Here is a 15,000-nt window from a genome sequence, read left to right as displayed (position 1 = left end):
TATGTATATAACCTCCTACCTCCCACCTTTAAACGTTTACCAACATACTGAACCGAAATACACTTGACAATACGGTGATATCTACTAGTATTTAACTCTGGAATTATGTACTTATTCAAGTAGAAGATATGTCATCGCAATAATTAGTTTAAATCACAAACAATAGTATCTAAGTACAAAAATAATAATAATAAATAATATACGTATCGCATTTTCTGTTCAATCTATAGAACGTATATTCTTTGTCATTTTACTTACAGCCTTATGTATTTTATTTTTTTAAAAAAAAATTGGTACTGCTTCTTTTGATTGACATGTGCTCATGTAAATATATATTTATCATTATTAGATTTGATTCAGGATTGTTTATATACTTGTATTAGAGAAAATTTAGTGGCCCAAACCTCTCTAGGGTAAAAATAATACAAGATCACTTAGATAATAAATGATAAATAATGATTTTTTCAGTGTAGCTTTTGTTTAATTCTTTTCGATTATGTTGGTTTTTTCAAAGAGATCATATGACCTACTGATGTGTCGTCTTAGTTTTGTTAAAAAGATTGCGTGGCACACCAATGGGTCACCGGATAATATTTATCTTTGAGATGACCATGAATCATGCTTTCTCTGTACAGGAAGTCAATAATTAATTTAGAGACAAAATAATTCATACGTAAATAGAAAAGGTAAAGAAGCAAACACAGTATTTGTTTGTAATACAGAAATGCATTATCAAGGCCAATGAAACAAACATTTTTGACAATAAATACTTATGTTTATTTGTGGTTAATCAAATACTATATAATTATAATACTTATGTTTATTTGTGGTTAATCAAATACTATATAATTAAAAGTTTTCTGTTTATTAACATTTGTAATATTGGACAATTATATAGATATGTTGATAAAACTGAATATAAATACTGCAATTATATCTGCTCATACTCATTTTTGTATTATTTAAATGATAGCCTATCAATAATAAAAAGTCAATAATATAGTAATCATGGGTCTTTTTCCTAGGAATTATCTCAAGATCTATGAAACTTGATAGCAATTTTAATAGTATTTTGCCATTTATTTCTAAAAATTATGATTGCTAAAATAAAATGTTTACATACTGTATATTCACTTTGTGTATTTTGAACTTTCCACCTACTCCCAAACATTTATAAATTCTGTTTTTACTTTTCTATATGAATGATATGAGAAAAATTATTTTGATTCATAGCTAAGTTCAAAATTTCAATCAAATAATAATCTTAATAGGAGGAAGAGATTTGATAAGCCAAAGTTCTTCATTAAGAATTTCTTTCAAAAGACATGCTAAACTTGCATTACATAACTTTTATAAAGTTATTCTACTTGTCTTTTATACGGTTATTCTCCTACTTTTATAACTTTATTCTTATAATACTCTCTAATGAATATTTAGATCAACTTCTTAAAATCAATTTTCAGATTTAATCTTATCGAGAACATTTTGCTACTCTGGGAAAAGGACGTAAGAAACAACAGAAACGCTTCTACAGAAGATTAATAAATATTTTTAAAAAAAGACAATTTCTTTCTTAAAGTTTTTAAATCGCATCAATTAATTTTGTACATTCTCGTTAGAGTAATAGGTGGTAGAAAGCACATATAGATTATAGATACAGAGAAAGAGAAAGTACAGATATATAAACTATTAATACATTCGATCGAACAGCTGTATTTCTAAAACACGTGTGTAACTTGACAAATGACATTTCTTGATATACTGTCTCATGTTTCCAACTCACACTAGTAATTACAATAGGGAACCTAGTTCTAAGCCTTAAGCTATAATACAATATTGGAAACTTTAGTTAAATCATTATAAGATATAGGTCTTTAAATATGGTTAGATAAACGGTCACTTATTACGAAAAAACGAAAAAATTAATTTGTCTTCTCTCACCAACTGAAAAGTCAATATCTACATCTGGGTTAATATATGTATTAATCATTTTAACACACACTCTTAAAATGGTCGAAAGAAAGTGATTCAAACACTTAAGATCTTGAAATGTGTAAGTATTGTCAGATTTTTTGTTTTAACAATAATTAAATTTTGAAATAAAATATTAAATACTAGTTAGAAACTGAAAAATTAGAGAATTTTAAAATATTATTTTGTGCTCTGAAATACTTGAAAACACTATTTGATAAAACACACCATAACTAACGTTACAGTCAGAACATATATACGTTAAATAAGTATATAAGTTATTTAGACTTACATTACTTACTATTGTATACTTACATTATACATTTAGTCCGAGTTAACTGATCTTCGAAATTACAAGCTTGAACAAAATATATCAAATGACATCTTGGGTAAGAGGGTACTATTCAAAGTATAACATTATCTAAGATACCCTTCCCCTACTACAATTTTGGGATTTCCATAAATATCTTCCAATTTCATACGTGCACTCAGGCGCGAATTCAGTGTTTGGTAAGGACAGTTGAGTTGAGTTGATTTTGAGTTTAACGTCCCTTTCAGCAGCGAGGCTATATGACACGGGACCTACTGATTAATGTGGAATCCGAACCAAATGAGCTCCCACAGGGAATCGGACCCGGGTCTTCCACGCCAAAGGCGCGTACACTAACGGCTTAGCCACAGAGGAGTTCTTGATAAAGATAAAAGCTATACATGCCCATACATATGATTTTCTCTGTTGTCACTAGACTAATACAGGAAGTTCATTTTTATAAAACACAGAAATAGAACTTGATGATGGCTATAGCACCTTCCCCATGTTGGATCAGTTCCATTTCCTATTTATATAAGTAAATTTCTTATAAATATAAATTTCAATACTTTGAAAAAAACATAATAATCATTGTTGAGGATTATTATCTATATGCTTGTATTCAATTAAAAAACAATATTCTGTTTTAAGACACGTGGAAAGCAGATTCTTCACTTAAACTTTACTTTGCACTAACTAGTCAAAATGTTCTTTACCATAGATGAACTTAGTCGTTTAATTTATTTGTATCATGTATACCAGAGTAGGTTAATGTTTGTTATGTCCTGTGTATCATTTATACCCTTAGTTATTTAATTATTTTGCCACCTGCATATAGTTACAGCGTTAGTCAGTTATTTGATCTTTTTTGTACTATATATATTTACCAACCTTAAATACATAATTTTTGTTTTACAGTACATCATTTACTAACTTAGTTTTATGTATCAATTGTGATCTTTGTTATTTAATTTATTTCTTTTACCACCTGTATATCACTTGTGATATTTTGACATTTACTTGTTTTTGTAATATACATACTTTACGAATTTAGTGAATTTATTTTTGTGTATTTATGTAATTTATGACTTTAATCATTTACTGAACTTAGTCACTTGCATAATTTATTTTTGAAATATGTGTCATGAAGGTTCTTAATTACCTTAATAGGGTCACACAAGTTGGATTAGTGTGCATGTACGTAGTATAGAAAATAACTCTTGAACAAAAGCAAATTTTGAAATTCTAGTTTCTGCATAGATACTTAGAACGATAATTTTGGCCGAGTTCTTAATGGAGGTAATCCGTTAATATCTTCATAGATACTGGTGACTATATCAAATTCTCTACTTTTCAAAGATCATAGTTCTAGAGCACTCAGTTGGATGGTAGAAAACATTCTCCAGAGGTTGGCGAAATCTAAACTTCTATTAATAGAAATAAATATATACCTTTCGTGTGATCTCAGTTGCAGCATTCAGCAGAGTTTGTTCTTTTTATCTCTTTACATATTTAAACTGTACTTATTTATTGTTTCCTATGTATTTTTACGAACATAATAATTTATTTTTATCTTTGCATCATTTACAACCTGTCATGTCATTGATTTATTTTGTCTTCTGTATAGCATTTATACTAGTAGTCGTTTCCTTATTTCTGTAATATAAAATTTACGTCAGTTTACGTATTTTTGTCTTAAAGAATATAATTTTGATCTTAACCATTAATTTTCTTGTTTATTGTTTATGACCTTAGTCATGCAACTTGATTATTTTTATATTCTGTTTATCTTTGAGCTTAGACATTTACGTTATTTATTTTTCTAATAAATGTGCTATATATTGTTCACGAACTTAATCACTTAATTTATTTTGTCCTTTGTATATTTTATTACGCCCGTCAGTAAATCTCTTACTGTTGTCTTCTTTAAGGTATTTATGACCTTCGCATTTTATTACTTATGAACTTAGTTAATTGATTTTTATTCTGTAATTTATTTTTGTTAGTATATCATTTAGGACCTTAGTCATATAATTTATTTGTTTCATCCTGTGCATCTTCAACAGTTCATTTATATTACTTTTTGGTAATTATTTATGATCTTAGTATGCATTTAATTTCTATTTATAATATGTAATTTAAACCTGTGTTAACTTTTTTGTCTTCTAACATAATATTTACGACCTTATTCATTTAAGTTTTTTTTTAGTGAATAATTTAAGAACCTAGTTATTTAATTTATTTTGCATTTGTGTTAAGATCTTATTCATTTACTTAATTTATTTTTGTAATATATAGCATTTCTATGACCATGTCTTCTATACAATTTTAGTCATTTAAATATTTTTGTCTTCTATATATCACTTACAAAATTACTTATTTACCTAATTTGTTTTTGTAAAATGTGTCGTTTACGACTTCTTTATATTGTTCTTATATAATTTATTACCTTAGTCATTTACTTAATTTTGTAGATTTTATCATTTATGATCTTAGACATTTAATTAATATTTTTTCTGTGTGTATGGTATGATGTTGGTCATTTACTTAATTAATTTTTGTAGTATATAAACTTATGATCTTCGTCAATTTATTGTTGTCTTGTTTATCATTTATGACATTAGTAATTTATTTCTTTTGTCTTATATAATACCTACGAGCTCAGTAACTTATTTATTTTGTGTGTGTATTATTTATAACATTAGTCGTTTATTAAATTTTGAAATAGTATTATTTACTACTTTACTTAATTTATTTCCGTTTTTGGAACATTTGTGATGCTACTCAATTATTTACTTTGTAATGCGTATCATTAAGAGTCTTAATCATGTAATTAATTTAATTTTGTTAAATATATCATTTATGATTCTAGTCGTTTTATTTATTTTAACCTGATATAGTGTGTGCAGAATTAATGATTTACTAGGAACCAGTTAACTACACAATAAGTTTCCTTTCTGTTGTATTCTTTATTTCGAAAACAAGCCTTAGCACAAAGTGATTTTCTTAAGAAAAATAAATTGTATGTATTGTAATTATGTACTTTCACTTAATACTTTACATTCAAGTATTTAAGACTTTCAATATTAGAAACTGAAATACCTATAACTCATAATTCCGTACTTGGCTTTAAAGTTACCTACAAAGGAGTTTAATCACACCAGATATCAGAGTTATACCTAGGTATATCATGAATTGTTATAATTATATATATTATTTACATTCTTAAGTACGTTCATTACATTAAGTAAAATTAATAAATATTCGGTTTATTTAGCTCCACCGAGATAATTTTTTACTGATGCATACTTATGTGCAAAACTCGGCAAAGAAAAATCTATTAGATTGTGAATTGTAAATAAGTTAATGGTTACAGATGCCAAACTTAGTAACTGAAACAAAGGAAATTGCTGTTATAGATTTACAGCTGCAAAAACGATTTGACATATGAGGGACCTAGTATCAAAAGCCGCCAAATTCATTTTTTAAACTGAAATTTAGTGATATATTGCTTGTTATATGTTTGGTCTAAAGGAAACAGATGATTATTCCATGGAAACAGAATTTTTTTTAAAAGCTTAATATTTCATACTAAAAAAACTAGTTCAAATATGGGACTTTGTACGCATGTATATGGAGCTTCACTGCACGTTTTGTGAGATTACTCGAAACTCAGCGAAATGGATGTGGCGGATTTTGATATTAGGCGCCTCATATCATCTTTTATCTGTTGATGTATTACCCTAGCTATGCAAGGAAAGATTTTCAGTTTTTCATTCTATGAAGTCGCATTAAGTCATTACAGTCTCTCCAATAGTTGTCGCAACCTGCACTGCCTTTTGAACTGAGATTAATAGTAGATGTCAATAGCGTGCAAGCAATTTACTGATTTAATACTATTATGATTATTTGATTTCAACTTAAAAACTGTATTGCTTCAATTTAATTATTTAAAAATAACAGTGATGGCACTAAATATTAACGTGCTTTGCTCTTTGTTATTAGAACCAATAGGACCATAACCATACTTAGATTTTGGTATAATTATTTAAGTAACCGCATGTTGATCGGTGAGCAAACTAAATAAGTTAAATGCTATCAATTAGAAATTTTAATTAATCACCATTTTAACTTATAGGGATACAGCGGGTCGAAGACTATGGCGCAATAACTAATACAATTTAACACAATATTTAAAATTGTCCTATCAGTAAATCGACAAAAACTGTATATCAATATTCAAGAGAGTAGAACTATAAAAATATAGTTTTCTACTACTAAATAAAGATCAAAGAATTATAAAAAAAATCTCCATATAAAGTATTTCGATGAAAAATTTAAAAAGAAAACTGATCAAACTAAATTTAGTATTTTTTGGTGAAAGTGTTTGAACATATATGTATTTCATATTTCAAATTTACGAACACTTGAATGTTGTTTAATAATTATAGTTACTAAGAATTCTTTCTTATCCTCTCTTTCTTTGTTACTTTTTTTAATTTTCATTTTTCTGTTATTAATTATATGTTACATTCACGTTGATAAGATTATAAGAGAATTTCTGAGAATTGTACATTTATGACGTATTGGATTATAAACCATTAACACTGAAGCACAAAGGATAGTAGAACTACGCGAACTTTAATCCCTCGTCTCTGAGAATGAGTAAACTGGAAATTGTCTTGCTATATTACTGAGAATTATTCTACTCACAAATTCTGCTATGATCACAACTTGTAGCCACGTTTGTAGTTAAGGAAATAAAATTGTAAGAAAAAGGTTTATTTTACAGCATATTTATAGATTTTTCAAATGTGTTATTTAGTTGATTGGCGCCATCCTTCAGGATCCGTTTACTCGCACGAAATATTATGATTTGCTAATTCAATAACTTCAATGTCGCGTGTTCTATAGAATTGCAAAACGTAAACTGCGCCGTGGAATTACAAAACGTACATGGTTTGGTTTCAAAGTGTGTTAAGTTAATGCCACAGAATAAAGCATTCATCATAGATTTCACAGTTTTAAACAGCTAGGTAATTTGTTTCTCTTGCCTTTCTTCATTTTCTTTTGTTAAAATGCATTCTTTATCCTTCATCAGGACTTATAGTGACACTTTCTTGGTCTCTCTAGTTTGGGTTCAAATACAGTTAACATCATTTTCGAATATTTATTTGTCACTGAAGAGTAGAAAAATTGGTCGAATCGCAGTAAAATAAATCAGTTCCATTACACTCATTAGACTTGCTCCAACAAATAGACCAAAAACTCCTCCAATTGACACTAAAAAAAGGAGATAACATAAATATTACTATTGTACCTTACGCATGTTTATATACATATAAGTACATAATATAATACAGATAACAAACGGTAAAGTCTCGTCTGTAAGTCACGGTAATTGCTAATAATAAACAGTTGTGGCTACAGATGTCACTACTTACCTATCACTTGCAAATCAATACAATGTTTGGTATAATGAAGGTTTTCAATAATACCATAAATATGGTATTGAGCTTGAGTTGGTTGTTGTTCAAAGTGAATGACAATTAAATTGGTTAAATATAAGCAGTTTGAGCTTTTAATGAAAAACAATTTTAACCTATAACGTGTAGCGGGCCAAATGCTTCGGGAGAGAAACCTTGTCCTAATATCTAATAAACGTCACTATCGGATGTCACACTAATTCCTAATAATAAGCAGTTCGATAATAAATATCGCTACTTTCGCTATCTCTTGCCTGCCTGTGATAATGCTAATAGATCTCGCTATGTGTCATAATTTCTTTACACAGTTACTGTACCTATACCAACACTACATTATGTATAACGGAGTCCTTAAATACTGACATAAATATTGGCAAAATGAAAGACATTACTCAATGCAATCACTATAACGAAATTGAGCTGATGTGGAGAGAGAAAAAAACATTTGATTCAGCAGAAGCAAGTGGATACTTTTTATTGTATTTTTGTATCATAGTTTCTTTTACTTTTATTTTAATAATATAGAATAACACAGATATAAGTCTATAACTAGCTGAGATAGAAGGAATATCTAAGCCAGATTTTTTCACAGATGATGTTTCTTCAAGCATATTTAGAATTGGTTAATCTGCTCATTGTGTAAATCAACTTATTCAGCATCTAAAGACATGCTGAGTTGACGTATATTGACAATTACAATGGCCAATCACAAGAATAGAGTACAGAGTTTGACTCATTTATATTAAACCCAATGTGCAGCTGTACCGCACATGCACAACCCATTGCCGTGATACTGCCACGAGGCCAGCAAGAGTATCTCGTTAGTAACGTAGTAGAGCTGTGTGGCCAAGTGAAACTGAATAGATTCTGAGAGGGGTTCCGTGTAGTCCTTTCCGAAACTAAGTTCATGGCCTCACGCGTAGTAGAAATGAGTCAAGTGCGTAAGTTTCGTGTAGGGTGTGCCACTGTGAATCGTATTATACCTACGGAAATATGCGGCAAAGTCCTGGTTCCACCATACTGACGCAAGCAGTTATAACTGTTTCCCAAAGGGTTTATGATTATGGTCCGTTTCTCGTAGAGATGCAAACTGCGTTTCCTAAAACTGCAGTGAAACGTCAAACTTCATGCTGCAAACAACCAAGTTCATGTTCTGAGTGAAGTGTAAAAGTATTATATAGACAAGACGTGAGAAATGTAAAAGTATTATATAGACAGATTGAACTACACCAAGTCAAGGCATCCAGCAACACGATGAAAACATCGATGGAATTCTAATGACGTATGGAATATCATTCCGACATTATGAAGAATATTTATCAATACATCCATCCATATAAGTACAAAGATGGAAATAAAGATAGAAGATTTAACGTAAGACAGGTACTTACAAGAAGAAACTGTAGTATATAGGTTGACTAAAAATGTAAACGAAAACATATAAGATAATATCACACCAATAGTAAAGGGTATAAAATGTACATGTAGAAGGTTACAGAAGAATACAAAACTAGAAAACTCCAAATAGTATACACACAGAGAGATTCAGAAAAAAAAATTCCGTTCAATTTTCTTAATAACTGTACCTAAAGGGGAGACAATAAACAAAATAATTTCATTTGATTTTCCTAAGTTCTTATCTCAGCTAATACTTCAATACATCATAATACCAGTTCTCTATCAATGTATGGGTATCGCTCCCCTGTACTACTGTTAAGTGCGTAACAAGTAACTTATCCCTACAGACAGCCCTGGGTGCACTTACGTGTATCAAGAATTTTTCGAGATCCTAATATTTAACTGTTGCGTTAATAGATGTCGCTACCCGCGCTTTCCATTTCTTTGCGCTCATAGATATGGCTAGCATGGAAACAATTTAGAAGGGAACTACAAGCTTCATCCACTAATTTGTTATTACACATAATGATTTCAGCTATATACGTAGGTATAATACTAATCGTAGTACTAACTTATCACAGCAACAAATGTCTTTACCTATATTGCTTGCCTACAAATAATAGATTAACATACATATATGTATCTCTGCTAGTCTTGTCATTAGCACTTTTGTCGTCTTGGAATTTCAAGTTCTAAATCCCGATGGGTGTTCTGTTTTCTATTAAAAATAGATTTGCATCTTCCATAACCATGCAGTTGAGAAAAACGCTAAACGTCAAGAAACCAATAATCAAACCAAAATACACAACAACATTGTCTTCTTGAAATTAGTGTTTCAGACATTTCCTGTTCAAGTATAGTTCATGTTATTCTTGGCCATGACTCAGCGCTACGGTAAAATAATGATACCATTAAAATAAGTCGACTTCGGTACGAAATGTCTTCATTGCATCCATATCTTGTTTTCTATTAAGAAACATTTTGTTTGTGCTTTTCTCAGCCACAAATTGTATATCACCATTCGCTCTCAACCACCTGTTTTATCCTAAACACAATTACTATATATTACCCGTACACATACACAATACGCGAAACAAGGTAATTTTTCCGTATAATATTATTATTTTAAAAACGTATCAATGAGTGCGTTACACTTTCATGCACATTGATTCTCATAGTAATAATTGTCGTTCTCAATACTGTTTAATCTATAATGTTGATTTACTGGTGCCTATGCGTGACTTTGATGCATGGGAATCAAGTTTGATTTCCGCTGGGTTCATGTGATTGGAATCCTCTGTTTTTTTATAATCTCGGTGTTGAAACGAGACGTTGAAAGCCTAAAGAAGTCGTAGTCAAATGCATCTATACTCCGCTTTGGTATATGCTTTCAACGTGAATGACCGTCAGTTCAATTCCCTGTGGAGTCATATGATCGAAATTCCTGTTGTATAACCTCGGCGCTACAAGGGGTTCTAAGCTTCACGCAATTTATACTCAGGTACACTTCAAGTCCGCCGATTATATTACTAGTGCCGGCTCTTGGTGTTTGAGAACCGTGCTCCTCTCCTGGTAAAGTCTCAAGTAACTATTAAGTACATGTCTGTAATGGCTTCGATGATAAAAGAAAGCACTCTAATTTTAAATCCAGTCCAATTCTATTTCTAAAACAACTTCTCTGTTGAGTATGCATAACAAATCTAAACATTCAAAAGTTATTCACCAAATAGTTTAAAGCATAATTGCAAGATGATAAACTCATAGATACAAACACGTATGTCGCTTTTCTCCAAGCAAATAATATAGTTCTCTAAATATATCTCCTATTTAAGACGAATTAGTTGTTTAGTTCACATTAAAATCGCATTGTAACTGTAATCCATCATCATCATAGGTATTTTGCCATTATTGTTTGGTCACTTGCCGCAACTGAGATGCTATCATGATCCCCTGTCTTCCTCTAACCTCTTCGTCTTCACGTACGAGTATTCTGTTTTGATATTGTTTATTAATTATACTCTCGCCCTCTTTCCCTTCTCTGCCTCCATACCCTGTAGCACGTCCCTCATGACACAGTTCCTTCTTAAGCAATGTCCCAACCAGTTTCTCTTCCTCTCATTAATAATATATAAAGTTGTTCTTTTCTCCCCCACTATTTCTAAGGCCCTCTCACTCGTCTTCCGCTCTATCCAGTTTATTTTCTCTATTCTTCTCCACCCACATTTCGAAAGCTGCTAGTCGTTTTAAGTCGATTTTTCGTAGTGTTCATGTTTCTGCCCCATACAATACAATACTCAACTTTTTGAGGTTTTTTTCTCAACTCTTTGTTCAAGGTCCCACAAAATAGTATTTTCTTCCTCCTAAGGGCTTCTTTCGCCATTCCTATCCTTGCTTTTATTTCACGTTCACATTTCATAACATCTCTAATAACTGTAAGTATACTAATATATTATCATTTTTTAATTACAGACAGTCACAAAGTTCCATATACAGTATAATTTAATCACAGTGTTGCATCTATTTATCCTCACATATAATATCCTATACAAAATGTTTCGTAAAACCAAAAATAAACAACTTAAAGACTCTTATGTCTCCCGGCACGTCTGAAGATCTCACACATATAGGCCTACTAACAACTATAATTCTTACTACTTGCTTTCCGTAAAGAGAAACAAAACAAAATCAATTCTTCACAGTGTTACTTATCTTCCTTTTTCAATATGTATAAATAATTAAATGCCGTGATAAAAATTGACAGTTCAATATAGCTAATTCAATAGTTTCCCTAGTACATAGGTTCCACAGATGTGATTTAAATACCGTTTCTTTCTCTTTTGTTTATTTCGATGACAAAACAATACCTTTTAATGCAACAAATGGTTTTTAGCTAGTAATAATTGTAGTCAACTCCATATATCAATCCCACATACTTTTCTTCCTCTATTTTCCGACCCAAAGTCCTGCTTTCGAGAGTTTTCGGTAATTAAATATAAATAAAAATCTGTTACTGAAAAAGTCACTATATTTTTAAAAATATTAGTATGCTTAATAAAGAAGCCCTTTTTCAGTTTCTTTATATCACATGTTAAATATGTCGATAGGTTTTTTAATGATTGGACATTTGTATTCCATAATAGCAAAAACCCGTATTTAATTCAATTTCCTCGAGAACAGTAAACTAATTATATTTTCTCATAGCAATGCCAATTATTTTCATCAATGTCAACAGAATATTCAATATTCCATTTTATTATGTTTATTCCTAATTTAATTTTAAAAAACTTATTAAAATTCTTCTCAATATTTTTTCTATGCATAGCCTGCAAATGCTTATTATCATTCGCTTAATTTCATGCTTATTATTATTCGTATAACAATTCATTTAACTGTTAAATTTTTAATTCATTCTATTGCTTTAATTATCACAACTCTCATTTTTAATAATTATACTATATGATGAATGAAGACACACCTACTAATTAATTACAACTAATCCGAAATTGCTAATTTTTATTCAACTAATGCCAGCACTGTTAAGAAGTATAACCTTATCTATTGAATTCACTACACTTGCACCTACCATAAATGCGAAGGCATGCTGAAAAGTAATGTCTCCTTTTTATATATGAAAACGGTTGAAATTATTGGTATAAAACAAATACTTGTACGTTTCCGGAACTTACATATGCAGATCACAATAATTAATTTTCCACATAATGTCCCTGGCGATCAATATACTTCTGTCAACGTCTGATAAGTTTCATAATCTTGTCATTATAAAATGGTCAACTTGACGACGGAACTAACGCCTGAATTCCTGCTTCACAGCATTGTAAGAATCAAAATTAAGTCAACTTAGGTACTTTGTTCCTTGTATGCATCATTGCGTATGACAGTGAAACGAAGGCGACGAATCTTCTTAATTGTCATTGCACATGTATGGTTGCCAGCATTCTCATGCTGAATGAGATGATCCATTTGTGAGTTTGAATTTCTGCTTTCAGTTCTGTGAGAGGTATACTACTGATCATAATTATTTGTAATGTCCTTTCCATTCCTTATGGATTATACCATGCATTATTCCTTATGCATTATACCACGAACATTCCAGAAGACTGTCAGCATTACTGTGCCGGCCGCTATTACAACATTAAACGTTTTTGGTGCATGCGATACCTCGTAGTTGTGCTTCTGTTCTCAGATCCGAAATGGTTTACCCGAATTTGATCATCTGTAACCATATTGTTTAACCAACATTTTCACGTTCATGGCACTGAACAACTGATTGCAAATGTCCATTCTTTCTTGCTTAATGCAGGAGTAATCTTTTGCAGAAACTTCCGTGCACCAAATAATCATTACCCTATATCTGTGATTATTGCCTGCACTCTCTAACGGAATATGCTATACTTCATAGCAAGCTCTGTGTGTGTAATGCGTATTTTCTCTCGAATTAGTTAATCAACTTGAACATGAGGTGGTACATCATTTGCAGTGCATGGAATTCCATTTCGTTGTTTCTCAATCAAACCAAGGTTCGTTATTTTTACTCCTTTTACGAGAACAAACAGCCCAGCGTCTTATCGTGCTCATATCTACACAGTCCTCCACGTAAACAACGGCCATTTTCTGAATGCCTACTAATGTAGGAAACACCTTTTATTGTGATAAATTTGACCCCAATCATCGACGTCAGGGTGTTCTATTTAGCTATGCTTCTTGGTAGAATTTCTTGGACACCAATGGTGACCAGTTTGAAATCGCAACATATCAAGAGAAAAATTTCATTAATACAATACAATTGTACTCAGAATCAAATACTTCTTTATGTCATAAAATAAACAGGAAACATAGCTTTCTACGATATTTTTACCCTCGATAGAATTTTCAAATCCATATTGTGCAAAATGAAGTTGTAAAAATGTTGTCGTGTATAAATTTTGTTAATTTATTCAATACTTTTGATTGATGTTCAGTCGGTATAACATTTACATTGTTGTTAAATATTTCAGGGTAGTATTGACGATGTGGTGTGTAGAACTATAGAAATAGATAAATATATGAAGTACTTACTTGCAATATCTACAGAATCATGAACGACTTTCAGTCGTCTTCTGGTCTTTGCAATAGTGAAGAAAATATCCATTTGTGCATATTCTCCAAGAGATATGGTCCCATTTCTGTAATATAATTGAAAACTATACTATATGGAAATGGAAGTAAAACAATGATTTCTATCATTAATATAAAAGTTTTCTACACCAGTAAAATGATATCCAACTGCAAATATTAGTTTCTTTTTTCATGTTTTGCCTTCTTCAGAGGATCAGAAAACTGTAACAAAGCGGGAAAGTACAAACTAAAACTACATTTTACATCTTCTTTCCACCACATTTGACGAAAGAACTCGCCGACTTGTAGAAGCTGACGTGTTGAAACATCAAGTTATACAGACATACACATATATATAAGGCCTCAAGAATAGTAACTCATATCTGCCAACACGCTCATATATACATACACACACACATATCTATCTATCTATCTATCTATATATATATATATATATATATTTATATATATATATAATGTGTATGTGTATGTGTGTGTGAAGAGTGGGGCATTATGTGATCCACCATATTTTGGGTATTAATTTAGGTGGACCGGAAATCAAATTCCGTACCTCAACATTAAAAGCAATGTAGTTTAGAGAAATAATTGAATAAAAAAAGAAAACTTGGCTCATGACTCCGTCGCTGGAGAGCTACTGTTCCAAGAATTTGGGACAAGGAGTTGAAATCAGTTTCATATCAGGATAGCCTAAAATAAACT

At 30.7% G+C, this 15,000-nt stretch overlaps 1 long non-coding RNA gene across 1 annotated transcript; it reads right to left on the bottom strand.

Moving 5' to 3' along the window:
* Positions 1-6,952: 6,952 nt before the first annotated feature.
* LOC145666686 (uncharacterized) lies at positions 6,953-14,342 on the bottom strand. Its single transcript, XR_014127805.1, has 2 exons — positions 14,242-14,342; positions 6,953-7,564 (listed from the first exon to the last, which is right to left on the bottom strand). It is a non-coding gene; the product is annotated as an uncharacterized LOC145666686 (long non-coding RNA).
* Positions 14,343-15,000: the final 658 nt, after the last annotated feature.

This window comes from Thermobia domestica, chromosome 1, assembly GCF_964235325.1.
Source record: "Thermobia domestica chromosome 1, izTheDome1.hap1.1, whole genome shotgun sequence".
In the NCBI taxonomy this organism is placed as follows: Eukaryota; Metazoa; Arthropoda; class Insecta; order Zygentoma; family Lepismatidae; genus Thermobia; species Thermobia domestica.
This window is presented reverse-complemented; position numbering and strand designations above follow the sequence as displayed.